General features: G+C 37.6%; 1 pseudogene; it reads right to left on the bottom strand.

The window, feature by feature from the left end:
- Nucleotides 1–6,840: 6,840 nt before the first annotated feature.
- LOC124004963 lies at nt 6,841–11,318 on the bottom strand (annotated as a pseudogene).
- Between the last annotated feature and the right edge of the window lie 1,868 nt (nt 11,319–13,186).

The raw sequence follows: 13,186 nt of genomic DNA on the forward strand, positions 1-13,186 counted from the left end.
ATCTGCCATATTATGACATCTATCTATGATATTATGACATCTATCTGCCACATTATGACATCTATCTGCCATATTATGACATCTATCTATTATGACTGTATTATGACATCTATCTGCCATATTATGACATCTATCTGCCATCTATCATTATGACATCTATCTACCATCTATTATGACATATATCTGCTGTATTATGACATCTATCTACCATCATCTATCTGCTGTATTATGACATCTATCTGCCACATTATGACATCTATCTGCCACATTATGACATCTATCTGCCATATTATGACATCTATCTGCCATCTATCTATTATGACATCTATCTGCCATATTATGACATCTATCTGCCATATTATGACATCTATCTGACATCTATCTGCCATATTATGACATCTATCTGCCATAATATGACATCTATCTGCCACATTATGACATCTATCTGCCACATTATGACATCTATCTGCCACATTATGACATCTATCTGCCACATTATATTATGACATCTATCTGCCACATTATGACATCTATCTGCTGTATTATGACATCTATCTATCCATATTATGACATCTATCTACCACATAATGACATCTATCTATCATATTATGACATCTATCTGCTGTATTATGACATCTATCTATAATGACATCTACCTGCCACATTATGACATCTATCTGCCATATGATGACATCTATCTACCACATTATGACATATATCTGCTGTATTATGACATATATCTGCCACATTATGACATCTATCTACCATATTATGACATCTATCTACCACATTATGACATATATCTGCTGTATTATGACATATATCTGCCACATTATGACATCTATCTACCACATTATGACATCTATCTGCCATATTATGACATCTATCTGCCACATTATGACATATATCTGCCATATTATGACATCTATCTGCTGTATTATGACATCTATCTGCCGTATTATGACATCTATCTGCCACATTATGACATCCATCTGCCATAATATGACATCTATCTACCATATTATGACATCTATCTACCACATTATGACATCTATCTGCTGTATTATGACATCTATCTGCCACATTATGACATCTATCTACCACATTATGACATCTATCTACCACATTATGACATCTATCATATTATGACATCTATCTACCACATAATGACATCTATCTACCACATTATGACATCTATCTGCCACATTATGACATCTATCTGCCATATTATGACATCTATCTGCCATATTATGACATCTATCTGCTGTATTATGACATCTATCTGCCATATTATGACATCTATCTGCCATATTATGACATCTATCTGCCATATTATGACATATATCTGCAGTATTATGATATCTATCTGCCATATTATGACATATATCTGCTGTATTATGACATCTATCTGCCATATTATGACATCTATCTGCCATATTATGACATCTATCTGCTGTATTATGACATCTATCTGCTGTATTATGACATCTATCTGCCACATAATGACTTATATCTGCCATATTATGACATCTATCTGCCACATTATGACATCTATCTACCATATTATGACATCTATCTACCACATTATGACATCTATCTCCCACATTATGACATCTATCTGCCACATTATGACATCTATCTGCTGTATTATGACATATATCTATCATATTATGACATCTATCTGCCATATTATGACATCTATCTGCCACATTATGACATCTACTATCTGCCACATTATGACATCTATCTATCATATTATGACATCTATCTGCCATATGATGACATCTATCTACCACATTATGACATATATCTGCTGTATTATGACATATATCTGCCACATTATGACATCTATCTACCATATTATGACATCTATCTACCACATTATGACATATATCTGCTGTATTATGACATATATCTGCCACATTATGACATCTATCTACCACATTATGACATCTATCTGCCGTATTATGACATCTATCTGCCACATTATGACATCCATCTGCCATAATATGACATCTATCTACCATATTATGACATCTATCTACCACATTATGACATCTATCTGCTGTATTATGACATCTATCTGCCACATTATGACATCTATCTACCACATTATGACATCTATCTACCACATTATGACATCTATCTACCACATAATGACATCTACCTGCCACATTATGACATCTATCTGCCATATGATGACATCTATCTACCACATTATGACATATATCTGCTGTATTATGACATATATCTGCCACATTATGACATCTATCTACCATATTATGACATCTATCTACCGTATTATGACATCTATCTACCACATTATGACATCTATATAGAGTATTATGACATCTATCTGCCATATTATGACATCTATCTACCACATTATGACATCTATCTGCCACATTATGACATCTATCTACCACATTATGACATCTATCTATCATATTATGACATCTATCTGCCATATTATGACATCTATCTGCTGTATTATGACATCTATCTACCACATTATGACATCTATCTGCCACATTATGACCTCTATCTACCACATTATGACATCTATCTGCTGTATTATGACATCTATCTACCATATTATGACATCTATCTGCTGTATTATGACATCTATCTACCACATTATGACATCTATCTGCTGTATTATGACATCTATCTACCACATTATGACATCTATCTGCCATATTATGACATCTATCTACCACATTATGACATCTATCTGCCACATTATGACATCTATCTACCACATTATGACATCTATCTATCATATTATGACATCTATCTGCCATATTATGACATCTATCTGCCATAATATGACATCTATCTGCCACATTATGACATCTATCTATCATATTATGACATCTATCTGCTGTATTATGACATCTATCTACCACATAATGACTTCTATCTGCCATATTATGACATCTATCTGCCACATTATGACATCTATCTGCCACATTATGACATCTATCTGCCATATTATGACATCTATCTGCCACATTATGACATCTATCTGCCATATTATGACATCTATCTGCCATATTATGACATCTATCTGCTGTATTATGAAATCTATCTGCCATAATATGACATCTATCTACCATAATATGACATCTACCACATGACATCTATCTGCCACATTATGACATCTATCTGCCACATTATGACATCTATCTGCCACATTATGACATCTATCTGCCATATTATGACATCTATCTGCCATATTATGACATCTATCTGCTGTATTATGACATCTATATGCTGTATTATGACATCTATCTGCCATATTATGACATCTATCTGCCATATTATGACATCTACCACATGATGACATCTATCTGCCACATTATGACATCTATCTGCCACATTATGACATCTATCATATTATGACATCTATCTGCTGTATTATGACATATATCTACCACATTATGACATCTATATATCATATTATGACATCTATCTACCACATAATGACATCTATCTATCATATTATGACATCTATCTGCTGTATTATGACATCTATCTACCACATAATGACATCTACCTGCCACATTATGACATCTATCTGCCATATGATGACATCTATCTACCACATGATGACATATATCTGCTGTATTATGACATATATCTGCCACATTATGACATCTATCTACCATATTATGACATCTATCTACCACATTATGACATATATCTGCTGTATTATGACATATATCTGCCACATTATGACATCTATCTACCACATTATGACATCTATCTGCCATATTATGACATCTATCTGCCACATTATGACATATATCTGCCATATTATGACATATATCTGCCATATTATGACATCTATCTGCTGTATTATGACATCTATCTGCCGTATTATGACATCTATCTGCCATATTATGACATCTATCTGCTGTATTATGACATCTATCTGCCATATTATGACATCTATCTGCCACATTATGACATCTATCTACCACATTATGACATATATCTGCTGTATTATGACATATATCTGCTGTATTATGACATCTATCTGCCACATTATGACATCTATCTACCACATTATGACATCTATCTGCCATATTATGACATATATCTGCTGTATTATGACATCTATCTGCCATATTATGACATCTATCTGCTGTATTATGACATCTATCTGCCATAATATGACAGCTATCTACCATAATATGACATCTACCACATGATGACATCTATCTGCCACATTATGACATCTATCTGCCACATTATGACATCTATCATATTATGACATCTATCTGCTGTATTATGACATATATCTACCACATTATGACATATATCTATCATATTATGACATCTATCTACCACATAATGACATCTATCTATCATATTATGACATCTATCTGCTGTATTATGACATCTATCTACCACATAATGACATCTACCTGCCACATTATGACATCTATCTGCCATATGATGACATCTATCTACCACATTATGACATATATCTGCTGTATTATGACATATATCTGCCACATTATGACATCTATCTACCATATTATGACATCTATCTACCACATTATGACATATATCTGCTGTATTATGACATATATCTGCCACATTATGACATCTATCTACCACATTATGACATCTATCTGCCATATTATGACATCTATCTGCCACATTATGACATATATCTGCCATATTATGACATCTATCTGCTGTATTATGACATCTATCTGCCGTATTATGACATCTATCTGCCACATTATGACATCCATCTGCCATAATATGACATCTATCTACCATATTATGACATCTATCTACCACATTATGACATCTATCTGCTGTATTATGACATCTATCTGCTGTATTATGACATCTATCTGCCACATTATGACATCTATCTACCACATTATGACATCTATCTACCACATAATGACATCTATCTACCACATTATGACATCTATCTGCCACATTATGACATCTATCTGCCACATTATGACATCTATCTGCCATAATATGACAGCTATCTACCATAATATGACATCTACCACATGATGACATCTATCTGCCACATTATGACATCTATCTGCCACATTATGACATCTATCATATTATGACATCTATCTGCTGTATTATGACATATATCTACCACATTATGACATATATCTGCTGTATTATGACATATATCTGCTGTATTATGACATCTATCTGCCACATTATGACATCTATCTACCACATTATGACATCTATCTGCCATATTATGACATATATCTGCTGTATTATGACATCTATCTGCCATATTATGACATCTATCTGCTGTATTATGACATCTATCTGCCATAATATGACAGCTATCTACCATAATATGACATCTACCACATGATGACATCTATCTGCCACATTATGACATCTATCTGCCATATGATGACATCTATCTACCACATTATGACATATATCTGCTGTATTATGACATATATCTGCCACATTATGACATCTATCTACCATATTATGACATCTATCTACCACATTATGACATATATCTGCTGTATTATGACATATATCTGCCACATTATGACATCTATCTACCATATTATGACATCTATCTACCACATTATGACATCTATCTGCTGTATTATGACATCTATCTGCCACATTATGACATCTATCTACCACATTATGACATCTATCTACCACATTATGACATCTATCATATTATGACATCTATCTACCACATAATGACATCTATCTACCACATTATGACATCTATCTGCCACATTATGACATCTATCTGCCACATTATGACATCTATCTGCCATATTATGACATCTATCTGCCACATTATGACATCTATCTGCCATATTATGACATCTATCTGCCACATTATGACACCTATCTGCCATATTATGACATCTATCTGCCACATTATGACATCTATCTGCCATTTTATGACATCTATCTACCATATTATGACATCTATCTGCCATATTATGACATCTATCTGCCATATTATGACATATATCTGCAGTATTATGATATCTATCTGCCATATTATGACATATATCTGCTGTATTATGACATCTATCTGCCATATTATGACATCTATCTGCCATATTATGACATCTATCTGCTGTATTATGACATCTATCTGCTGTACTATGACATCTATTTGCCACATAATGACTTCTATCTGCCATATTATGACATCTATCTGCCACATTATGACATCTATCTACCACATTATGACATCTATCTGCCACATTATGACATCTATCTGCCACATTATGACATCTATCTGCCACATTATGACATCTATCTGCTGTATTATGACATATATCTATCATATTATGACATCTATCTGCCATATTATGACATCTATCTGCCACATTATGACATCTACTATCTGCCACATTATGACATCTATCTATCATATTATGACATCTATCTGCCATATGATGACATCTATCTACCACATTATGACATATATCTGCTGTATTATGACATATATCTGCCACATTATGACATCTATCTACCATATTATGACATCTATCTACCACATTATGACATATATCTGCTGTATTATGACATATATCTGCCACATTATGACATCTATCTACCACATTATGACATCTATCTGCCGTATTATGACATCTATCTGCCACATTGGGTTGATAAATTGATAATTTTCGTGTGATTTTTAATAAGAATATTTCACTCATTCAGATCTAGGATGTGTTATGTTGGTGATCCCTTTATTGTTTTGTGCAGTGTATTATTTAACCATGCTATGATGCTATACAGTGTTGGTTTAACGTTTACTTTGTTTACAAAAATTGGAATAAAACAAGCTCATATTTTGGGTTCTGATGGGGTACGACAGTTGAACTAAGCTCATGAGGAATTTATAAGTTATTATTATTATTCCTCATGAATCAATGGCTAAACACTGTATATCATGTATTTATTTTACATTTTAAGTCGAATAAAGGATGTCGCAATTAAAGATTTTAGCTTTAATCTAATTTAAGAACGTTTCATGTTTTATTGGGAATTCCAAAAATATATATATTAGATTTGTTTCAAAATATATCTCATGAATAACTATCTTTATAAGTAATTGATTATGGATAAGTTTCTTTCAAATTTGATGAATATGTGAGATATGCATTAGAAGTGTATTTTTTTTTATTGGACACAGAGAGAATATATCAAATTCAGCCAAGGCTATGCATGTCTGTAGACTTTAAAGATGGCAATGAATGAGATGTAGTTATACTTCAAACTTAAATCCACTAGAGGGTAGACCGTTTTCTTTGCCAACCCTTCAGCATTGTCAGTATATAGTACTGTACATCTTTCCTCAGGTGCACTTGGCTGCTGCTCTATGCGTTATACTGTTGGATATATATTGAAAGGTGTTTGTTTTTAAGCATTATGTGGGGCAGATGGGTCACGGCATGAATTCTAATAAAACAGCAAACATACAGTACCCAGACAATTGTACATTTTAAATCAACAATAAATGATCAGAATACATGACATTTTACATTGAATTGTTTTTGCATAAAGATGACCTCTTCTACCCCATGAGAATGTTTTTTGTGTGTGTGTGTTTTCCTCTGGCTTTTTTGAAGAAAGATACAAAATAGCATTCCATAACTAAAGGCTAGCATAGCAAAGATCTGTTGTGGAAATTCTACACAGGGACACTCAAAGACAATCTTTAATGAATCATCCTTTATTATTAGTACTCTGGAGAGATTTCAACAAACTCAATGCACCAAGTACACATGTTGATCAGGAGCTCTACCGGGGCAGTCCCGTTAGTTCTCTTATATTTGCTTGATTTAGCTGATTCATAATTCATAATTAATTCATCATTAGCGTTTGCTTCATTCATGTGACCGACCAATACTGGTTCATGCATGTGACAGACTAATACTGGTTCATGCATGTGACAGAGTAATACTGGTTCATGCATGTGACAGACTAATACTGGTTCATGCATGTGACAGACTAATACTGGTTCATGCATGTGACAGAGTAATACTGGTTCATGCATGTGACAGAGTAATACTGGTTCATGCATGTGACAGAGTAATATTGGTTCATGCATGTGACAGACTAATACTGGTTCATGCATGTGACAGAGTAATACTGGTTCATGCATGTGACAGAGTAATACTGGTTCATGCATGTGACAGAGTAATACTGGTTCATGCATGTGACAGAGTAATACTGGTTCATGCATGTGACAGAGTAATATTGGTTCATGCATGTGACAGACTAATACTGGTTCATGCATGTGACAGACTAATACTGGTTCATGCATGTGACAGAGTAATACTGGTTCATGCATGTGACAGACTAATACTGGTTCATGCATGTGACAGAGTAATACTGGTTCATGCATGTGACAGAGTAATACTGGTTCATGCATGTGACAGACTAATACTGGTTCATGCATGTGACAGAGTAATACTGGTTCATGCATGTGACAGAGTAATACTGGTTCATGCATGTGACAGAGTAATTCTGGTTCATGCATGTGACAGACTAATACTGGTTCATGCATGTGACAGAGTAATACTGGTTCATGCATGTGACAGACTAATACTGGTTCATGCATGTGACAGAGTAATACTGGTTCATGCATGTGACAGACTAATACTGGTTCATGCATGTGACAGACTAATACTGGTTCAAGCTGAAACTGAGATATTTCTCATTCCCAAAAACAAGGGTCTGGGCATTCTGCCAAATTGCAGATACTGAAAGTGAGGATTCGTTCAACAAGTCACTTTCATGAACACAGAAATTGGTTATTAGAAAAACACAAACATGACATTTTCCTCACAGATCTCCACAGCTGGAGTGAACTTCCCAGGAGAGCTGCCATGAGCTGAATACAGTATGAGCATGCTGAAGGTGATGCATTTGGCCTCATTGAAGTTATGAGGAAGCTTTTAAGACAGAAAAGGCAGCACAAAGCACAAGAGAGACAGGAGTCCTATATAACCCAACACAGCCCAGAAACCAATAGCTGAACCCACATCACACTCTAGAATGATCTTTTCCTTGTAGGTTTTCATATTCTTGTAGGGGAAAGGAGGGGAGACTGTTAACCAAAGAGCACAGATCAGGACCTGTATGAGCGTGAAAGCCAGAACACTGAGTCTCTGCTGTGGGGGACCAAACCATTTCATGACATTACTGGCTGGAAGTGTAGCCCTGAAGGCCATCAACACCACTATGGTTTTCCCCAGAACACAAGAGATGCAGAGGACGAAGGTGATCCCAAACGCTGTGTGACGCAGCATACAGGACCATTCAGAGGGCCGGCCAATGAAAGTAAGAGAACACAGAAAACACAGAGTCAAGGAGAAGAGCAGCAGGAAGCTCAGCTCAGAGTTGTTGGCCCTGACTATGGGGTCTCTCTGAATTGGAATAAAATTGTTTGTATCATAACAGTTAAACAAACCAGTCAAATATACCAAAAACAAAATGACCCCCATGACCTCAGAGTAGGACAGGAATTCAATCTATCCCCTCTCCCATTGGATCAGTACTGGACTGGGCACTTCATGCACTCGGCTGAATCTGTTTGGAGAAAAAGCCCACAATAAAACACAACGTTAATGATTCAGGAAAACAAACAGACTCACATAAGTGTCCGAGGAGAGTGTGTGTATTCATGTTCACTCATGTGCATATCAATGCTTGTTCACTGTAGAGTGTGTGTTACTTGACTTGTCTCAATACTTTACTGGGGCAGCAGGGTAGCCTAGTGGTTAGAGTGTTGAACTAGTAACCGAAAGGTTGCAAGTTCAAATCCCCGAGCCGACAAGGTCAGCGACACATCTGTTGCTCTGCCGCTGAACAGGCAGTTAACCCACTGTTCCTATACCAGTTAACCCACTGTTCCTATACCAGTTAACCCACTGTTCCTAGGCTGTCATTGAAAATAAGAATTTGTTCTTAACTGACTTGCCTAGTTAAATAAAGGTAAAATAACATTTAAAAAACATGCCAACAGGGGCTGAGTGGCTGAGCTTCAGTGTAATTGTTGTGTTATTGAATATCATGCAGGATAGCATACTGACTCCCCAGCCAGAGATATGAGACAATATCTCTCCTCCCCAGATAATGCTAGAAACCACTTCCATGGTCCCGATGTAGCACTATGTAAGTGTATAAGTTCATATCTGGCTGGGGAATCTCCATTGCTGTAAAAATGTTAAAAAAGCCTCTCTTCCCATTGTGAAATTTACAATATGTAAGTAGTGCAAATGCTAAAGAGGAAAATGTTAGAGGGAAAAGCATGTAGCTTTTGCATTCATCGTTCTGTTGCTGTATTATCAGACTACAGTGAAATCATTTATTTTACTTTAAATGATTTGCCGTAGATAAAGGTCACATTTATAGAGCGGTATATAGGCAATAAACCTCAGATGTACAGTAGATTAAAAGATCACTCATAATATTGAAAACAATAAAACTCAGAATTTTCTAGTCACCTGAAACAGGATACTCACTTCTTACACCTTGGTAGATCTGGTAAACTCTGGAAGTTGGGTACCCTGCTGTCGTACTCCGTCTGGAAGGTGAAGATGCCTCCGACGACGAGTTCCCCGTCCTTGGCCATGTCTGGCAGCTCTGCCCTGCCCTGCAGCCTGCACACAGGCTCTCCCTCCCCCATCACCACCAGCAGCACCAACAGGACCAGCTCCAGCAGTAGAACGGCTCCGGGCTCCGTAGTGTAGTCTAGAGATAGGGATGGATCCGTAGTGTAGTCTAGAGCTAGGGATGGATCTGTAGTGTAGTCTAGAGATAGGGATGGATCCGTAGTGTAGTCTAGAGCTAGGGATGGATCTGTAGTGTAGTCTAGAGCTAGGGATGGATCTGTAGTGTAGTCTAGAGCTAGGGATGGATCTGTAGTGTAGTCTAGAGCTAGGGATGGATCTGTAGTGTAGTCTAGAGCTAGGGATGGATCCGTAGTGCAGTCTGATGATAGGGCTGGCGCTTTAGTGCAGTCTAGAGCTAGGGATGGATCTGTAGTGCAGTCTGGATCTAGTGCTGGCTCCGTAGTGCAGTCTGGATCTAGTGCTGGCTCCGTAGTGCAGTCTGGAGCAAGGACTGTCTCCGTAGTGCAGTCTGGAGCTAGGGCTGGCTCCGTAATGCAGTCTGGAGTTAAGGCTGGCGCCGTGGTTCGTACTCCTCACATCTCCTCTTTTTATACTCTCTGAACCCTGCATCTGTCTCAGAGCCTTACCACCGAGGCCCTGTCTGTCGGTGCTCCCGCCCCTTACTCCTGTCCCCGTACACATCCTGCCCACACACCCCTCAACCTGGCATGTAGGAGGTGTGACACGTCTCTGAGGTATCGAGAGCATGACATAGGGGTGTTAAGAGAGCATAGGAGAGCCAGCCAGCGCCGGGCTACCCAAGTCCTCACAGTGAGGACGCATGCGCCCTGCATGATTTAGGCTGTAGATGTCTCTAACTACGGTACCGTAGGTAGTACCGTAGTGTCCACAGTCTAATGGAACACTGGAAATATGTGACACATGCATATCCGGGCACGTTGCTGCTATTTGATGTGCTCCAAAGCTCTGTTACAGCCGTTCTAATTCACAGATGTAAAAATGTGTGGCGGCTGCAGTCTGTGAGATGTACAGAAAATAAATCAGGGGGTTTATGCAATCGACCTTTACTTGCCGAAACCATTTGCAAAAGAAACACACACAAAAACAACAACATGAAACTGGACTCATTGAGGGTATAAATGTGTACCCATAACTAGATCTCCTTTCTTCACCAGCTGGGGTTGTTGAGGTTTTCAGTCTGCAAAGGTCAACTGTCCTTTTTGAAGAGCTTTATCAGCAACCAGGAGAGGATGAGGCACCACCATGGACTCTCAACCAGGAGAGGATGAGGCACCACCATGGACTCTCAACCAGGAGAGGATGAGGCACCACCACGGACTCTCAACCAGGAGAGGATGAGGCACCACCATGGACTCTCAACCAGGAGAGGATGAGGCACCACCATGGACTCTCAACCAGGAGAGGATGAGGCACCACCATGGACTCTCAACCAGGAGGGGATGAGGCACCACCATGGACTCTCAACCAGGAGAGGATGAGGCACCACCATGGACTCTCAACCAGGAGAGGATGAGGCACCACCATGGACTCTCAACCAGGAGAGGATGAGGCACCACCATGGACTCTCAACCAGGAGAGGATGAGGCACCACCATGGACTCTCAATGGCACCTGTCCAACCCCAGTTATCCCAGTAGGTCCCTTTGTATTACAATGGTTGGGATAAAGTGACAGGCTGATATCTGGGTACATGGTTCATGTGATAGTATAGTGTATTTTTTGTAGTATAATTGCTGAAGAGCAGGTTTAAAGAGATTCGGTCAAATAGATTACCCTGCCCTGGTTTAGGCCTCTTCGTATGTAAGGAGAGGGCAGCATTTTCTTGTGTTTATCTACAAAGCACTAATGCAATAAATCAAAACGTCCTATGTATCTGTCATCATTAATTCAATTTAGACTTACAAATGAACTAACCTGGTCTCAGGATTCGATTTACACTGGAGGCCCCTTCGGTCTCCACAGAGTTGGGTTTTTGCATCATTTATGTGGAACAACTTACAGTGCACTCTGAAATGAGATGTTCTGATCCGCCCCGTGGTCAATTCAGAGACATGATCAGAGACCTCTATGTTAATAATGAATGTGTCTGCTTTTCTGAATGTGTTTTGTAATTTTGTATATTGTATGTTGTGTGTGTTTGATGTATTTATGCAGGACTCATCTGTAAAAGAGAGCCTAGTCTTAGTATGACTTCGCTTTAAAAACGTTTAAATAAAAAAATACATCAAAAAATATAAAAAGAGGCACGTTGCACTATAAAATGGAGTGCAATGGATCATAGTGTTCTGTTTTTGTTTTAAAAATGTATTGAAGACTATTGTTAACCCTGTAAGCACCTTGCAACTAACCAGAGGTCAGTTACATTACAACGTAATGGATTATCATTGCCCCCAACCAAAAGAATTAGGACTTTTTCATTGTTTTTCATTTTTTCAAATTCTTGATCCTGTGCAGTTTTAAATCAAATGTAAACACCAAAACATACATTTCAATTTACTTTAGAAGAAATAGCGAATCATGCAAAGGTAG

This window comes from Oncorhynchus gorbuscha, linkage group LG19 (assembly GCF_021184085.1).
Source record: "Oncorhynchus gorbuscha isolate QuinsamMale2020 ecotype Even-year linkage group LG19, OgorEven_v1.0, whole genome shotgun sequence".
Taxonomy (NCBI): domain Eukaryota; kingdom Metazoa; phylum Chordata; class Actinopteri; order Salmoniformes; family Salmonidae; genus Oncorhynchus; species Oncorhynchus gorbuscha.